Raw genomic sequence first — 19647 nt, forward strand, 5'->3', positions numbered from 1 at the left:
AGGGTATTCAGACATATAGAAATATATCTAGCATAATCTATACATTATATCTATAAAAGTGAGAATGTGAGTGTGTGAGAGAGAGAGAGAACAATTCTCAACCTATATATTCAACAAATTTTTTACCTACAGATTTGAAAATTTGTATATTGGGTATTCAGACATATGGAAATATATCTAGCATAATCGATCTATTATATCTATAAAAGTCAGAATGTTTGCGTGTGGTTGTGTGTGTAAGGTTGCGAGAGAGAGAGAGAGAACAATTCTCAACCTATCTATTCAATAAATTTGTTATCTACAGATTTGACCATTTGTATATAGGGTATTCAGACATATGGAAATATATCCAGCATAATCTATCTATTATATCCATAAAAGTGAGAATGTGTGCGTGAGAGAGAGAGAGAGAGAGAGAGAGAGAGAGAGAGAGTAAGTACAATTCTCACCCTATATATTCAACAAATTTTTTATCTACCGATTAGAAAATTTGTATATAGGGTATTCAGACATATGGAAATATATCTAGCATAATCTATCTATTATATCTATAAAAGTGAGAATGTGTGTGAAAGAGAGAGAGAGAAGAGAGAGAGAGAGAACAATTCTCAACCTATATATTCAACTAATTTTTATGTACAGATCTGAAAATTTGTATACAGGGTATTCAGACATATGGAAATATATCTAGCATAATCTATTATATCTATAAAAGGTAGAATGTGTGTGTGTGTGTGTGAGTGAGTGAGTGAGTGAGTGAGAGAGAGAGAGAGAGAGAGAGAGAGAACAATTCTCAACCTATATACTCAACAAATTTTGTATCTACAGATTTGATAATTTGTATATAGGGTATTCAGACATAAGGAAATATATCTAGCATAATCTATCTATTATATCTATAAAAGTGAGAATGTGTGTGTGAAAGAGAGAGAGAGAGAACAATTCTCAACCTATATATTCAACAAATTCTATCTTTACAGATTTGAAAATTTGTATATAGGGTATTCAGACATAAGGAAATATATCTAGCATAATCTATCTATTATATCTATAAAAGTGAGAATGTGTGTGTGAAAGAGAGAGAGAGAGAACAATTCTCAACCTATATATTCAACAAATTCTATCTTTACAGATTTGATAATTTGTATATAGGGTATTCAGACATAAGGAAATATATCTAGCATACTCTATCTATTATATCTATAAAAGTGAGAATGTGTGTGTGAAAGAGAGAGAGAGAGAACAATTCTCAACCTATATATTCAACAAATTCTATCTTTACAGATTTGAAAATTTGTATATAGGGTATTCAGACATTTGGAAATATATCTAGCATAATCTATTATATCTATAAAAGTGAGAATGTGTGTGTGAGAGAGAGAGAAAGAACAATTCTCAACCTATATACTCAACAAATTTTTTATCTACAGATTTAAAAATTTGTATATAGGGTATTCAGACATATAGAAATATATCTAGCATAACCTATCTATTATATCTATAAAATGACCATGTGTGTGTGTGTGTGAGAGAGAGAGAGAGTCAGAGAGAGAGAGAGAACAATTTTCAGCTTGTGTGTGTGTGAGAAAGAGAGAGAGAGAAAGAGAGGAAGGAAAATTCTCACCCTATATATTCAACAAATTTTTTATCTACATATTAGAAAATTTGGATATAGGGTATTCAGACGTATGGAAATATATCTAGCATAATCTATCTATTATATCTATAAAAGTGAGAATGTGTGTGTGAGAGAGAGAGAAAGAGAGAGAGAGAGAACAATTCTCAACCTATATATTCAACTAATTTTTTATCTACAGATTTGAAAATGTGTATATTGGGTATTCAGACATATGTAAATATATCTGGCATAATCTATGTATTATATCTATAAAAGTGTGAATTTGAGTGATGGAAAGAGCAAAAAATTCTCAACCTATATAACCTATAAAAGTGAGAATATGTGTGAGAGAGAGAGAGAGAGAGAACAATTCTCAACCTATATATTCCACACATTTTTGGGCACAGATTTAGAAATTTGTATATAGGGTAGGCAGACATATAGAAATATATCTAGCATAATCTATCTATTATATCTATAAAAGTGAGAACTTGTGTGTGTGTGTGTGTGTGAGAGAGAGAGAACAATTCTTAACCTACATACTCAACAAATTTTTTACCTACAGTTTAGAAAATTTGTATATAGGGTATTCAGACATATGGAAATATATCTAGCATAATCTATCTATTATAACTACAAAAGTTAGAATGTGTGTGTGAGAGAGAGAGAGAACAATTCTAAACCTATATATTCAACAAATTTTTTATCTACAGATTTGAAACTTTGTATATAGGGTATTCAGACATATGGAAATATATCTAGCATAATCTATCTATTTTATCTATAAAAGTGAGAATGCGTGTGTGTGAGATAGCGAGAGAGAGAGAGAGAAAAAGAGAGAGATAAAAATTCTCAACCTATACATTCAACAAATTTTTTATCCACAGATTTGAACATTTGTATATAGGGTGTTCAGACATATAGAAATATATCTAGCATAATCTATCTATTATATGTATAAAAGTGAGAATGTGTGTGTGTGTGAGAGAGAGGACAATTGTCAACCTATGTATACAACAAATTTTTTATCTACAGATTTCAAAATTTGTATATTGGGCATTCAGACATATTTTAATATATCTGGCATAATCTGTCTATTATATCTATAAAAGTGAGAATGTGTGTGATAGAGAGAGAGAGAACAATTCTCAACCTATATACTCAACAAATTTTTTATCTACAGATTTGAAAATTTGTATATAGGGTATTCAGACATATGGAAATATATCTAGCATAATCTATTATATCTATAAAAGTGAGAATGTGTGTGTGTGTGTGTGAGAGAGAGAGAGAGAGAGAACAATTCTCAACCCATATACTCAACAAATTCTTTATCTACAGATTTTAAAATGTGTATATAGAGTATTCATACAAATAGAAATATATCTAGGATAATCTTTCTATTATATCTATAAAAGTGAGAATGTGTGTGTGTGAGCGAGAGAGAGAGAGAGAGAGAGAGAACAGTTCTCAACCGATACATTCAACAAATTTTTATATATAGGGTATTCAGAAATATCGAAATATATCTAGCATAATCTATTATATCTTTAAAAGTTAGAATGTGTGTGTGTGAGAGATAGAGAGAACAATTCTCAACCTATGCACTCTACAAATTTTTTATCTACAAATTAGAAAATTTGTATATAGGGTATTCACACATATGGAAATATATCTAGCATAATCTATCTATTATATCTATAAAAGTTAGAATGTGTGTGTGAGGTAGCCAGAGAGAGAGAGAGAGAGAGAGTAAGAACAATTTTCAACCTATATATTCAACAAATATTTGATCTACAGATTAGAAAATTTGTATATAGGGTATTCAGACATATGGAAATATATCTAGCATAATCTATCTATTATATCTCTAAAATTGAGAATGTGTGTGTGAGAGAGAGAGAACAATTTTCAACCTATATACTCAACAAATTTTTTTATCTACAGATTTGAAAATTTGTATATAGGGTATTCAGACATATGGAAATATATCTAGAGTAATCTATCTATTATATCTATAAAAGTGAGAATGCGTGTGTGTGTGAGAGAGAGCGACACAGAACAATTCTCAACCTATATATTCAACAAATTTTTTATGTACAGATCTGAAATATCACATTTGTATCAAGTAGAAATCTTGATACCTACTCTGATACCTAATAAAAGAAAGGACACTCTTTAGGGCGGATTTTGATTATAACAAGTCACTAATTAGAAATTATAATAAACATTCTAATAATTTAAGAATTTTACCAAAATAAAATTGCATGGTAATCACCCAATTTCTGCCACAAAATTTTGATTGGCAGAACTCATAAACATAAAATATATATTTTCTAATTTCATCTTTTTTTTTTCTTTTTACATAATCTGGTTTGATGTTTTCCCAAATATTCAAATCACTATATTTTGCTGCTTAATATCAAATACAGCAACTGAGTTATTTTTATGCATCAAACAATTACATTTTCTCATTCATCCAAACTAATCACTGAACATCAATTTCATATTTTCTTCACTAAAATATTACTGTGCTTGATGTCATCAAGTGGAGCGGATCATTTTTTTTTCATTTGTTCACACATTTTTCCAATTTATATATATTTTGTTAAAGATTCTTAGCCTATGTCATTGCATACCAATCTGTTTATTAAAAGTTAAGGTTCACTGTAAACACATATGTTACACCAAAATAAAAACGCTTCAGATAATGTCTTGATATTCAATTCAGTTTCTCACATGACATCTTATGAAGTTAGTAGAAATGTTACAGACTTTTGAATCTCAAACACTTTCAATACTGTGCACTGATATTTTCTTTTTTGCAATATAAGCACATTCATGATTTTTTTTACAAACGTTAAAAACTTTCACATTGTGTAGCAATATACTGAAACAATTATAAAAATATTTGTTTTTATTTTGAATGATGCAGGGCATCTGAAGAGAGATTTTTCTAACAAAATGAAAGTATAATTTTTAGCAATAGGTATCTAGGAAAAGGCCACTACATATGTTATAAGTTCCAAATTTCCACAACCTGGCAAATACTGGTACATGATAGCAAATTTAGATTTGCAATTACAAAATATGATTCTAATTTTTTCCTTTGCTCTTTATTCTAACACTACACTAAGTTTACTGTGTTATTTCGCTACAGTTGATATTGTGTAGAACAATAAGAAAATCATAGTGAACAATGCATTCAACAAAATTTCACACACATTTCTAGATACCTATATCTAATAAGTTCAAAAGAAAGGACACACTTAGGGAGGTATTTTGGTGGTCAAGTCACTAAAAAGAGATTAGCTGGTTTCCCGGCATAGCCCAGGATATAATAAAGATTGACTGAAATACATGTTCTAGCTGGTTTCTAGGCGTTGCCAGGGATGTAATATAGACACATTATGTTGTATATTACCTGTTCTCTTCTCCCTAAGGTAAAACAATTTCATATACATGCTGTAAATTACCTATGCTAGGGATAAAACATGAACAATATCAGTCCTAGGGTAGATAAAACAAATAATACATAGAGATGAAAGATTCCTCTCCCCTAAGAATCAAACATATGTTCAATATCTGCTTTTGTTTTTTCATTGTTTATACGGTCCCGAGCAACGCCGGGTAGCCCTGCTAGTATATATATAAAAGCGAAAATGTATGTATGTTATTTGTGTGTATGTGTGTATGTTTGTGTGTCTGCTAAAAACTTTCGACAGACGCGACGAACATTCACAAACTCGGTATCATATCGAAGTCCCATCGTTCGCTTGAAAAATATCGAAAAATTGGCCAAAAATGTTAACTTTTTCACCCCAAAATCGACAATTTTCCACAGAGGGGAGGGGGTCAACAAAAACGGGTTTCTCATAACGATGACCGATTCTACACATGCGTCAGATGACGTCATGACCTGATTTACTTTAAATAGTTGAAAAACCGAACATATTTCATCTACGTCGCTTTAGCGCAGTTGATTAGCCTGTTTGTTCATTATCTAAACGTTTTGGGTTCGAATCGTGGTGTGAGATGTTTTTTTTTTTTTCGATTTTTTTAAATTTAAATATTTATTTAAGCCATTTTTCACGTAACGTTCGTTTTCCTGGTTTTTTCTCCCTTTTTTTTTTTTTTTTTTTTTTTACTTCGCTTATTCTTAGCAACACCCGGGTATCCACCGATTTTTTAAATTTTAATATCGAAACAGGCTTATTTAAGCCATTTTTCACGTGTTCGTTTGCTTTACGTTAGATTTTTTTTGTTTTTCTTTTTTTGATGTTTTGATTACCCCCCCCCCGCTTAATTAAAACGTTTTCTTTTCTTACTTCGCTTATAACAATGCTTACATCGTCATCGTAACGCTCGACAACTTTCAAACATCTTTCACTAACTCATTCTGGCTGGCCGATTTTATTTTCAAACTTCGCCTCAGGGCTTCGGGTTTGATCCCCCCACCCCGGTTTCTTTTTTATTTAACATCACACACAAACACCCAGGCAACGCCGGGTACACCTGCTAGTCATATATAAATCGTAATATCTTACAGTTAACAACGAAGCTCGCCTGTCTATTTAATTTGCTCGATTTCGGGAAGATAAATATTCAACATTTGTCGCTCGCCGCATATGGGTTAGTCGTTTTCCTATAACATCTGGGGAAAATAAAAATCACGCAGTCAAACTTGACCTCATTAACTCATTAAAACGGGCACCTGCTAAATCCAAGTAATTAAATAAATTCAAACGTGCTTCCGTTACCATGTCGCGGTGGGGCAATGGTTAACGTCGCATGTTTATTTTTTTTCACACTTTAATTTACAAATTTGCCTCAAGGGTTCGGGTTCGATCCTCATACTTACTTTTTTTTTTTTTTTTTTTAACCTCCGACCCCACCCCCAGAGTTTCCACACACACCTCCAAACACCCGGGCAACGCCGGGTACCCCTCGCTAATTTTAAATAAATTATATGGTAACTAATTGTCACTCCCTTGTAACCATAACGCTGGCAATAAGTATGCAGTAAATCAAAATAGACTTAATTTGTTGAAATGCTGTACTATTTAGTTAGAAGTAATTGCGGTTTTATGGGTATGAGCACCGACTGTACAGCTTGTGCAATATGTCGGCTTGTTGGCAGCTATTGTATCATTTACAGGAAGAATCTTATACACATGATATAACAATTATCCAACATGTTTTTTGCTACAGAGTTTTTAATTCACAGAAAAAAATTTGTTACATTTTTATTTTTTACAAATTTTGGTTCATAACTTTCTTAGCTTTAATAAACTTGCAAAAAAAATTTTAAAAAATCAGTTAGCATCTGCTTCTTGTTTACGTAAAAAGTTGTACTACTAATACTACTACCACAACTAGGTAGAGCTAAATTTTTTTGGATTTGGCACATGTATATTGGCGACATTACAATCATGTTAACAGAGGCAAGTAAAATTATTATATAAAAGATATATAAATGAAGAAATCAACTGTAGAATTTTCACAGGTCTCGCTAGTTAATATTTACTTTGCTTGTTCTCAAAAGTAAGATTTTTCTTTCTAATAAATTAACTTTAAAAACACACAAGATGACCGTGAATTGGAGTGGAAATGGCTAGAATTCCATTTGGTAAATAAAATACAGATAATAGAATATTCAGTAAAAAACTTACAGGGTGGAACAATAAAATTGTTGCCCTAGAAAAGACGACATGATTCCATTCCCATTTGATGAAAATCGGTTTTCTTTTTTGGTTGCAGACCATCTACTAGTTGGGCAGTTGTGTACAAATGTCAAGAGTAATAGGAGCCTTCTATCATGTCTGGAAGTGACACAAGGTTCAACAAGTGAGATTGGGGAATTCATGCTCTCTACCAATCCAAGTTAAAACAACAGGACCATTGCCAGCACTCTCAAAATGCATTGCTGAATTGCCATGAATAACAGGGATGTGCCCATGGAGATGAAAAAGTTCCTGACCATAGTTATGGTCATAGGTGTAGTTTCAAGTGAGGGGCGCATCATGCCACCTCCCATCTTTCAAGTGGGCTTGAAAGTCAACACCAAAGTGTACCTGGATGTGCTGAAAAGTGTGGTGATCCCCTAGTGCAAGCAGGTGGCCGCAAGAAGACCCTAGGTGTGGCAGCAAGATTTGGTGCCGGCTCACAAGTTCAGAGACCCAGGCTTAGTTTCATCAGGAGTGCTACGACTTCGTACCCTTCTCTCACTGTATCCTCTCCTCTTCTGACCTGAACTCACTGAACTACTTCATTTGTCATATGTCGAGAACATTAACATGACCTCCCACAATACAAAAACCAGCCTGATCATTGCCATTTGCCGAGCTCCCACTAGCGCTCGTGGTAAAGGCATGTTCCCAGTTCTGGACCTATATCAAGTCGGTGATTGAGGCTGAAGGTGACTACATTTAATAGATGTCAGCTTTACTACATAATGAAGTTACCTGAATTGATTTTTTTTTTTTCAATAAAAGTTTTAAAATAAAGCTGTAGTGTTTTTTTGTTTGTTTGTTTTTTAGATAGACACTTATCGTTCCACCGTGACGTTGCCAGGATGCAAAAGTCATTTTATTTTTTCATTTTGAAAATTAATGTAGACAACTCCTGTTATATTCAATTTAAAATGAGTTATCTCCCTTGCTGATTTTTTAATGTGATTTTCTAAAAATAATTCATCGCTAACTATGTTATATTATCAATAACAGAGTAGAATAACAAGACAAACTTAAATAATCATAAACGAAGTTTAATTTGTCAACTTAAAAAATTATTGAGAACCTGACTTTGAAAATTAAACAAGGTAACTTTTTATGTTAGCTAAACAAATATTTGTTAAAACCCTAATTTTTTTTTATTAAATAAATACGTTATATTAACATTCATTTATTAATAAATAAAAAAAATTTCAATAACATCAAACAATTCTGATTTATGGTGATCATTTTTCAATCAAGGGTATTTATTTGTTGATTAAACTATTACTTTCACTTTCAGTGTTTGTCCCTAATATAATCACTGATTATACAGGCATTCTTTTAAAGTGTCTATTGTCTATAGTGATAGAAAGAGACATAAAGTTCTAACTATTGTAATGCATCCTTTTTTATAATAATATCACTGGTTTTGACATGCAGCTCGTTGTCCAGAGGGAAAGTTAATTCACAATGTAAATACTCCCCCTCCCCTCTGGGTGATACAAGCATGTCAGTAGACAGCTGAGGACTTGGACAGCAGCCATCTTAGCTGAACTATCAGATCCACAGGTGGTTTACCTTTCATGGTGGAAACTCAATTAGTTAACTATCTTGTGCGACCTTGCTCAAGATCGCTGTGCATTGGCCACCATAATTTGAGTGCAGGACAGTGAAAAATCTAGTCCAACCTGACCTAGGTGAACACCGTTACAACAAAACATCACTGAAGCTGTCAAGATACTAGTTTCTTGTTTGACACATCAATTTACATCTTGTTTTATTTTTTTATTTTTTATTTACTAAAAATAAAAAAGGGGGGGGGGTCAGAATCAAACATTGAGGAAAGATATCAATGATCAAAAATTGAAAAACAAGCTTACTTTATTCATATTATTTGAATTCTTCAGATTACTGTTCTCATCTAGAGTGTTATTTTCACGTTTCGACTGATGTAACCTCTGACCTTCTTCGGGTGTCTCTTTCTGTTGAACTCGGGAATCTGCACAGAATTTCAAATGGATTTCAAATGGAACCCTTTATTTTACCCTCTCTCTGGGAGAGGAGGGAGAGTTAGGTTCCTAAACTTCATACTAGAATTTTCAACAAAGACTTGTGGCATAATGGATAAAGTACTAGTAAAATTCAGTTGTAAATTACACTCTTCTGGAGGTTGAAGGTTCAATCCTCACAGCAAGCAACACTCAAAATACAATAGCAAATTATATAGGATTTCTACCTAGTCATGGATGACAGAGCGCGAGCATGCTACTTCTGTGGATTAAATAAAAGGTTTGTTACGATATTCCATGCAGATTCCCTAGTTTGATAAGATATACCTGCAGAAAATCAGAGATTACATCGAAACGTTGTGAAATTTACATTAAAGACGAGAACAGTAGTCTGAAGAATCCAAATATGAATAATCTATCCTCATCTCAAAAATTCAGAAACAATCGAACTTTACTTTTTTATATAGAATGAAAGAAATAATTAGATCCTGTGTCTGTTGACAAATTCCAAATGTTTTGGAGATAGACTCTTATAATCATATACATTCTGAAACCACTCAAGATACTTGGTTATTCATATATTATTTTGACTAAAGAAGGAACAATATTGTTGAAAAAATATCAGATAATTTATGTAAACAAAGTTTATTTGTGTTGAACTTTGATAGAAAGAAAAAAAAATTGTAATATGCTGGCGGGGAGGAAAAAAATAAAGTTATTTAATCCTCCCAGGCAATGCAAGATCTTCCTGCTGATATTTTATAAATGTACTTCAATTTGCATAATTCGCGCAGTTTTGTCTTCATCTGGGAGGGGGGGGCACTCGTAGTGATGGTACCATTTTTATATACTCCCTAGATTATAATATCTCCAATTTATGAAAGGAGATCGTGTCTATCTTTTATTTGAGCAACTTTTACACACTATTTCTTCCTCTCGTGTATTTGTTTGGCTTTTCCATATAAAAAAGCGAAACTGAATCTGGAGCAAATGCGTCTACCTGGCACTCGTGCCAGGGACGTCCAGAAAAGCAATAAGCTTTGATCAATGTTGGGAAAACCCTTCATATCAGACAATTGCTATTCATTCGGACACTCCCCTTTTTGTAGTGAGCTGGTTTTCCCCAACATCGTGGGGAAACAAATACATAGAAAGCTTCATGCTTAACTGGCTTGAAGCCAAAGTTAAGTGCGTGATTTCATTCCCCTATGGTGTGATGTTTGACCTAGAAAATCAGATGTTCGTTTAAGCACCTGCATTTTTTAATCGTTTAATTTGAATGATTCTCACTTCCTCTGCCCTTTTAGAGTAGTGGTAACATGTCACGTTTTCTTTTCCGACTACACCTCAAGGCTTCGGATTCAAGCCTACCTGCCTACCAAAACTTTTTTCCCCCACACACACACCGACAAACACCTGGGTAATGCCGGGCACCCCGCTAGTCTATAAATATAAAAGCGAAAATGTATGTATGTGTGTATGTGTGTTTGCTTTTTCTATACGTCTACAAAAGGCTTTTTTCAGTGAAGCGGTCGGTCGCCTAAGAACTTTTTAAAACTTTTTATATCACATGTAAATAGTAATATCTCAGAGTTAACAACGGAGCTCGCCTGTCTATTTAATTTGCTCAACTTCGGGAAGATAAATATTCAACAGTTTTCACTCGCCGCATGTGGGTTAGGCCTTTTCCTATAATAAAAGCGACACTAATTGTCTAGGTATTTTTCCGGTCTCTATCGCCGGAAATCTCCGAAAGCAATGAGCTTTACTCAATGTGGAAATATTATTTCCTTATATCAGAAGACAACTGCTATTCAATTGGAGCTGTTTCCCCCTACCCCCAACATCTTGGGAAATAAAAAAAAGCGTTCCGCACTAAATGATACCCCGCAGTCAAAAGTTGACCTCATTAAGTCATTAAAACGTGCACCTGCTAATTTAAGTAATTAAATAAATTCAAACGTGTTTCCGTTAGCATCTCGCGGTGGCCCAATGGTTAACATCGACTCTTTTTTTCACACTTTAATTTCCAACTTTGCCTCAAGGGTTCAGGTTCGATCCTCATACTTACCTACCAAAACATTTTTTTTATTATTTAAACCCCCCCCACCCCCCGGAGTTTTGATTTACCCAAAACCACACACCCGGCCAACGCCGGGTACCTCTCGCTAGTCTATAATATAAAAGGTAAAATGTGTGTATGTGCATTTGTATGTCTGCCAAAAACTCTCGACAGACACATCGGACTATGACAAAATTGGTATCATTTTAAATCTTGATGTCTCGGACGACAAATATCGAAAAATTGGCCAAAAACACTAATTCTTCACCGTCAACTGGGCTGTTTTTTTTTTAACTTTTTTCATCAACGTTTTTGAAAGTCATTCAAACCTTGCATCAACGACGTCGCATAAATCATGCTATTTCGACTACCCATGACGTCTCAATCGTGGTGGCGCATCAATAAGATCATTTGCTTTTTTCACCTCTTTTTTCTCTTACGCGTTGCGGGTTCAAGCCTGCTTACTACTCATAATTTTTTTTTTTTTTTTGGCGCACGCAATTTTGTTTTTTGTTTGTTTTTTTGCTCAACCCACACCCTTATACACACACCCGTGCAACGCCGAGCACCCAGGCTAGTTTGATATAAAAATATTCTCTGTAATAAAGGTTTCTTATATAAATAAATTATAGATTGTCAAAACTAAAAAATATTACAAAAAAATTGTGAACCAAGCGTAGAGAGATCATATAATAGCCAAAACAATATAAAAAAAGAAAAAAAAGTTAAATAAAAATAAAAAATAATGATTGTGTGCGCACTGGTACAAAAATGTACATTTGACCTTATCATAATGGTTCATAATGTTTGTTCCATAGGCAGACAAGAAATAATACTCTTGAAAGCGTCATCTTCATCTTCTTATGTTGAAGTTACTGTTACACATCTGATTACGTTCCCGGCCAAGATAGAGTGAACATGTCAAAAAACGAGACATTAATAAAGCAGCAGAGATCAGCTTTGTGGATTTGTCACGAGAATGTGAACACAATTCAAAAACATATCATAATGGAAATATAACGTTGCCAGGTTTACTAATTAGATGCTCATACGGCTAAAAATTTATATGCATTTCTTTGAATATTGTATTCTTACATGAAGACAGGTCGATGAAAATAAAATTAATGATTGATGGAATACAATCAACGGAGAGGATTATATGATTAAAGTAAGACTATTTTCGTAGCATTAGAATTGACAAGAAAAGACATTACAATTTTTTAAACCCGACTCCACTCAAATATTACAAACTTCTGATGTCAGAGATCAGACTCAGTTGAACAAAACATCGTCCGTTATCAACGTTTGTCTGAAGATCTAAAGATCCCTAACTCGTTCCAGATAACAGTCATGCTTGTCAGGTGAGGAGCTGCAGTCTTTTTTGGTGTGTCTACGGAGCAAGTAGGACAGTAGCTTTTCCAAACAAACAAGGCTGGCACAAACTCAGAAATACTTGATTCTTAGTAAATAGAAAAGCCAGTTGACTGATCTGCTTTTTCACCTTCCAATCACTGAAATATACAGCATAATCCTGTTGACACACCGGTTCTCGTTACATTACGAAAGTAGCATAATGCTTAACCAATACTCGGATGACCATTTGGAAATGCTGAATTATTATTTTTTTTTATTTTTTTTTATTACATTTTCACCCCAAACAAGGCATATTGCCACCTTGGTGTAGGAGGCTACTATCAGGGGCAACAACTACTGGGGTACTATGTATGGATTTGGCCAGCAAGATGTCGATTCATGTTACACTTGAACTTCTGCACGTCAGTACAGTTGGGGAAGCAGGGACCTGGAATGGAATTTCAAAGTCTAGCGGTTCTGGGGAAGAAACTACTAGAGTAGAAAGATCTTTTACATCTAGGGATCTCTACTGTGTGGGAGTGGGATTTAGCTGCCTGTCGGGTTTGTCGAGGGTGTTTACGTCGTGGGAGCACAAGTGCTTGCAGTTCGTCAGAGCATTCACCATTAAAGTACTTGTAGAACAGGCAGAGGGATGCAACATTTCATCGATGGGTAAGAGGCTGAAGCTTAGATGCCAGTTCAGGACCTATCAGATTGGCGACTCTCCTTTGAACCTTGTCTAGGAGCGAGAGACTAGTAGCAGATGCACCAGCCCAAATATGACAGCAATACTCCATACATGGGCGAGTGGTGGCCTTATAGAGGTATAGGATACTTTCGGGTGTTAGCAGTTTTCTAGCACAGTAGAGAGAGCCTGCCTTCTTCGCAGCGGCCCTGGCAATGCTTTCAATGTAATTGTTCCAACTCATGTTTCCTGTGAACGTTAGGTCAAGGAGTTTGAAAGATCTACTCTCAGATAAAGAGTCGTTGGCGATTGCTATTGGTGATAGAGAAGGTTTCTTGTAATTATTGAAGGAAACAAGTTTAGTCTTGGCGGCATTGAATGTGACCATCCATTTTTGTCCCCATTCCACTACAGATTGGATGTCATCCTCTGGTGTTTCTGCCATTTCTTTAGATATGTGTTCATTTGTTTTCCTGTCGTGCCTGTTATAGAGTGTAGTGTCAGCATATATACCCATCACAGACAATTTTGTGAGGGAGGTCATTTATAAATATTAGGAACAATAGAGGTCCAAGGATAGACCCTTGGGACACCCTCGCATTTATATCATATTGTTTAGATGTACAACCGTCGAAGACAACATAGATTTTTCTCTTATCTAAGAAAGATTTAATTATGTTAAGTATTCTACCAGTGATACCGTATGATTTAATTTTCCTGAGGAGACCCTCATGCCATACCCTGTCAAAAGCCTTAGATATATCTAGAGCTACTGCTCTTCCCTCCCCCGCTTTGTCCAGTGAGTGGTATATACGTTCAGAGATTACAGTTAGGATGTCTGCTGTGGAATGGGCTAGTCTAAATCCATATTGTTGGTCAGTCAGAAGTTTAGCATCTGTAAGGTGATGGACTAGAACATGGTTAATTAAAGTCTCAAATATTTTGGCAAAAAGTGGGAGGAGGCTAATGGGGCGATAATTTAATGGGTCAGTTCTTTCGACAGAATTCTTGAATACTGGTACCACAGAAGCAGTTTTCCAACAGCCCGGAAAGCAAGATTCATTAAGGCATTTGTTGTAGAGTTTGGAGAGAACTGGAGCTACTTCGGCTGAGCACTTTTTTAATAGCACAGCTGGAATGAGATCAGGTCTACATGCTTTTGAAGTGTCAAGGTTTTTAATGATAGCATGCACCTGAGCAGGGGTGATTTTCAGATCGTTTAGCATGGCGTCTATCCACAAAGGAAAGTCAGGTAGGAGGTGGTTGGAAGGGTCCAGTGTGGAGTTTGAGGCAAACTGCCTGGCAAGCATGTTAACCTTCTTGGTTGCTGAGCAAATAACTTCATGATTGTTGGACAATGGGGGAATTGTTGATTGCCCATTATTTACTACACTGTTGTAGATTTTCCAGAAGTCACGAATTCCTAGTTTTTGTGCTTCAATGCATTTTTAGTGGTTCAGTAAATTCTCTTTTAGCTGTCGCTATTTCTTTCTTAACATTACTTCTAGCTTCTATATACTTCTGTCTGTTTGAACTGGACTTATGTCGGTTAAATCTGCGGTATGCATGCTGCCTTTGAGCAATGGCAGTTGCGCAAGTAGAAGTAAACCGTTGTGGAGAGTGAGGCTTGCTATAAAATTTCCGCATGGGAACATGTGCTTCAATTGCAGTTTTGAACCATTCAGTGGTCTCATTTGCATACTGTTCAGCAGGAAAAGAAAAAATATTTTTCCATGGGGCATCTCTGAAAAGGTCTGATTCCTTCCCAGTCAGCCTTTTATAATATCTCGTTTTGAGCATTGGCTCTTCAGTTTTGGCTCTAGAGTTTAGGGCGATTTCAACCATTATCACTGCATGATAAGCGTTCCCAAGTGGGCTGTCGGCATTCGTTATACAATCATCGGGAACTGTGGTCAGAAACAGATCTAGAAATGATGTGTGTTGTTCTTGCTGGTCAGGGAAACAGGTTGGAAACGTAACCATTTGTGATAGGGAGTGAGATACAGAGAAGCTATGTGTTGTGCTGCCTGCTGTATCTGTGTAAGTAGAGAATCCAAGCCAGTTTTTGTGGTGGACATTAAAGTCACCAAATATATGTACTTGTGCGCTAGTGTCGAGGGAGAGTGCTGTGTCTATGCTGTCAGAGACTTTGTTTATTGTGGTGCAGTCCTGGGTCGATGGAGAGTGGTAGAGAAAATAAAAGTAGCTCATGTTAAGTTGCATATTTAGTCTAAAGCACATAAAGGCTTGATTGTCAGATTCTCAGTTTGTTTCTAGTCAAAGGAAAGGTATTACGAATGTAGACTCCAAGTCCGTGCATATATCTGTCAGAGTCCTTACGGCAGAGTGGGAGATATCCAGGCATGTTAAAGTAGTTAAAGGGAATGGAGGGGTGTAAGTTAGTCTCACTTACTGCCAAGATATCCGGGGTATTTGTTAGAAGAAATGCTTCAACATCAGCTAAATTAGTTCTAAGCCCACGGATGTTCGTGAATACAAGCCTCAAGAGAGGAGGCAAGTTGGACTTGTTTGACCCTGGCAATTCTCGATTGTGACCTCATGTTTGCACCCTGATCTAAAAAGGCCCCGGTTTGTTCAAAATAATTTTTTTAAAGTGTGAAATCATAAATCATATATCTCAAACCTCCGGAGAACATCCTTCACTGACAAGTTTTAGCTACAAGACTATTACATTGGATCAGATATTAGAATGTGAAACTTTGGTTGATTGGTTGTTTTTGTTTTACGGCATATCAACCCTTTTCAGGTTATTTAATGCCGAATCCAAAGATTTTAAAGAAAATATTTTTAATAGAATATATTTGTTGTTTTCAAGTCGATTTCTAACCCATAGTTGGGACCCTAACAGGTACTACCACTCCGGCTCAGAGTGGTCCTGGAAGCAATGGCAATTAAAAGGTGGCTCCACACTCCCCAAAGCCTGCTGGGGCCTCACCACTGGATATAGTTTAAGGTCATATCCAGGACCGTGAAACTTTGGAAAATAAATAGATAAATGAATAAATAATTGGACCCAATATATAGTAATGATTTAAAAAAAAAAAAAAAAAAAAAAAAAAAAAAAAAGGACTCATGTGCCATCACCGAGACTAGAAACCAAAACATTTAGCTTACAATTTACTTTTTCCTTTGACGTTAATGCTTGAGCTATGAAGACATGTTTGCTGCAACGCTAAAAATAAAAACATGAACCAATACGTTATGCATATTTGTAATGCCGCCGTTCAACCATCACCTGGAAAATTCCTTTTTTTTTTTTTTTTTTTTTTTTTTTAAATTTTCACCCTTTTGCACCAGTTTGCTAAAACCCAAATATAAAGTTTTGCATGGGTTTGAATACCCTATATATTATGTTTTATGACTGTAGGTCAAAAACTGACAGAGGACTTTGGTAGGCAAAATCTTTTAAACAAATATATACACACATACATAAATATACATATATAAAGAGGTTTGTGCTCACTATAACCTTTTTCCAAATATTATGCAAATATAAATCATGTAGAATATCTGCATGAATATAATTACACGTAATAGTTAACTCAAGATGATCACAGGAGAAAACCAAAAAAAAGAAAACTGATAGGGAATTAATTAAAATGAATATTAAAAAGAATATGCAAATTAGCTAGATCTTTTTCAGATGAATGCAATTTCACAACCCATATATAACAAAGTTGTATTTTCTTTTTAATTAAATAGAAGAAAGGGTTTTTAATATGAATATCAATACACACACAAAAAAAAGAAAATTTAATTTATTGGAGCATAGCTAGTGATTTTCTGTCTATACTTTCTGTCCATTGCCACACTACCTTGGGCAGATATTTCAAAGTCATGAAATGTTCAATCCAAAACATTGACAACTTTATTGTGTTAAAATTAAGACAGTAGAAAAACATGGAAGGAAAAGAAAAAATATATAAATAAAAGAGTTTCAAGTTCATCTACAACTTTTCTTTTTTTTTTTTTTTTTTTTTTTTTTTTTACACAGTGATCACCACTTATCAAGGCCCGGAAGCCACTCAGGGATAAGGGTTAGCTAGTACCTATTAAGATTACATTATGAAAATAGCGCATGTTGGTTGGTTGTTTTTCGGCATATCAACCCTTTTCAGGTTATTTAATGCCGAATCCAAAGATTTTTTAAGAAAAAATTTTTGATAGAATATATTTGTTGTTTTCAAGTCGGTTTCTATTTAACCCATAGTTGGAATCCTAACAGGTACTACCACTCTGGGTCAGAGTGGACCTGGGAGCAATGGTAATTAAAGGGTGGCTCCACACTCCCCAAAGCCCACAAGCTGGGGCCTCACCACTGGATATAGTTTAAGGTCATATTCAGGACCCACATTGAGGGACTTTTACCCTCTGCAGGGGGTCAGTTGGTATATTCTAATGCCCCACCGACAGGGCCAAAATAGCGCATGTGTATATTAATATTATAATTTATGAATTTAGTTATGTGAGAATGTCCTTAGATTTTAATGTCTCTACCTGGCAATGATTAGCATTATTATTACTCATATTAGCAATACACGACTGAAATGGGAAAAAAAAAAAAAAGAAAAAAAAATGGCCCTTTTTCCTGCAAAATGGTAGCATTTTGAAAAATTATTCACATAAAATTTTTTAAAAAGTTAAAAAAATGATAGACTTGAATGAAATGTTGCTTTTGCAGGACGAAAACTATAGATAACAAAAAATAAAATTATTTTATTATATAGAGAAGAGAAAAGAAAAAAATCATCGTTTTAATAAATATTCGATAGTATATTAAATATATTAACAAAACATCAAATAATTTATACAACATAAGTTACAGATAGACTTGTAATTTTTATGGCATATGTATACCTTTTTTTAAAAACATTTTTCATGAATTTTAATATCAGACAAAGAACAGATTTCGAGTGACAATTATTTCACTTTAAATTCATTATAATCAGAGAAAATTTATTCAAATAAAAAAATAAAAAGATTTTTATGATTTGACAAGGTCAAAAAACGAAAGATCCAAGTGTGTGTGTGTGTGTGTGAAAAAAATCGTAGACAACCATTTTAATTTTCTGGTTTTATTTGATTCACGGGAAATATTTAAACATGCTAAGAAGCTGTTCAATTTTATTGAAGTTGCTAAAAGTAATTAAAAAAAAATAAATAAAAGATCGTGAAATGATACTTCTCTTCCCCAAAATGTCAGATTCATTGAATCTGCAAAAAACAAAAGCAAAGGGAACAGTAGCCATAAATTAAATGATATTACCCAATATCGACTCTCCTTCCAGATGATCCAAAGATAGATTGCCCTCATTCAAAAGCTGTTCTCTTATTAACAATAGGAATTGTATCTCAAATCACTAGTTGTTCAACAGTTTATATACATTACTCAGGACTTCTGCTATTCAGTAATGGATTGCCGTTTGGATCTATCATGGAGGATTGCTTCCCTGCTGGCTATAACATTATTCCGGCTAGAACTAATGATAACCTTCTTTCCTGACCTGAACAGCTTACACACACGCACACATACAAAAAAAAAAAAAAAAAAAAAAAAAAAAAAAAAAAAAAGATATCTATTTCACTGTTTCAGCCACCAGCTAAACAATTACATGTGGTTACTTTTTTAATTATCCCACTATTAATCAACATCACTATTGTCTAATGATAAATTCATTTTAAGTAATAAATTGAAATGTTTGGGTTTTCCCCCCCTCAAATGATATACACATTTGATTATTAATCTTTAAAATTTATCTTTGGATAATATCATCTAAAAAATTCCAACAAAAACCTACCAGCCAGCCATGGTTCTCCCCAGAATGTGCTGCTGCTATCGCGCACAGAAATCACTTTTTCCATAACTACCAACGTAATAGATGTACTGAGACTAAAGCTGCTTTTCAGGAATGCCAGCAACCACTGTAAAAGAGTAATAAAAAATGCAAGAGAGCTATATGCCCAGTCTGTTAAATCCAAAGTAGCTGATCAGCGGCTTGGTTCCCACCAGTTTTGGCAAATAACAAATAGGATCCTGAACAGAAGTGTGCGTTCTATCCCAACCATTATCAATAGACCAGAGGTCATCTCGTCAGCATCAGACAAGGCTAAACTATTTCCAAAGAACTTTGCAGCTAATTCTACCCTATGCGACGAAGGCCATCAACTTCCCATATTTCCTCCTA

At 34.4% G+C, this 19647-nt stretch overlaps 1 long non-coding RNA gene across 1 annotated transcript; it reads right to left on the bottom strand.

Annotated features, from left to right (window-relative positions):
* Positions 1-13017: 13017 nt before the first annotated feature.
* Positions 13018-16520, bottom strand: LOC145291163 (uncharacterized). Its single transcript, XR_013869341.1, has 2 exons — positions 14536-16520; positions 13018-13462 (listed from the first exon to the last, which is right to left on the bottom strand). It is a non-coding gene; the product is annotated as an uncharacterized LOC145291163 (long non-coding RNA).
* Between the last annotated feature and the right edge of the window lie 3127 nt (positions 16521-19647).

This window comes from Euprymna scolopes, chromosome 12, assembly GCF_053919585.1.
Source record: "Euprymna scolopes isolate OS-2025 chromosome 12, ASM5391958v1, whole genome shotgun sequence".
Lineage (NCBI taxonomy): Eukaryota > Metazoa > Mollusca > Cephalopoda > Sepiida > Sepiolidae > Euprymna > Euprymna scolopes.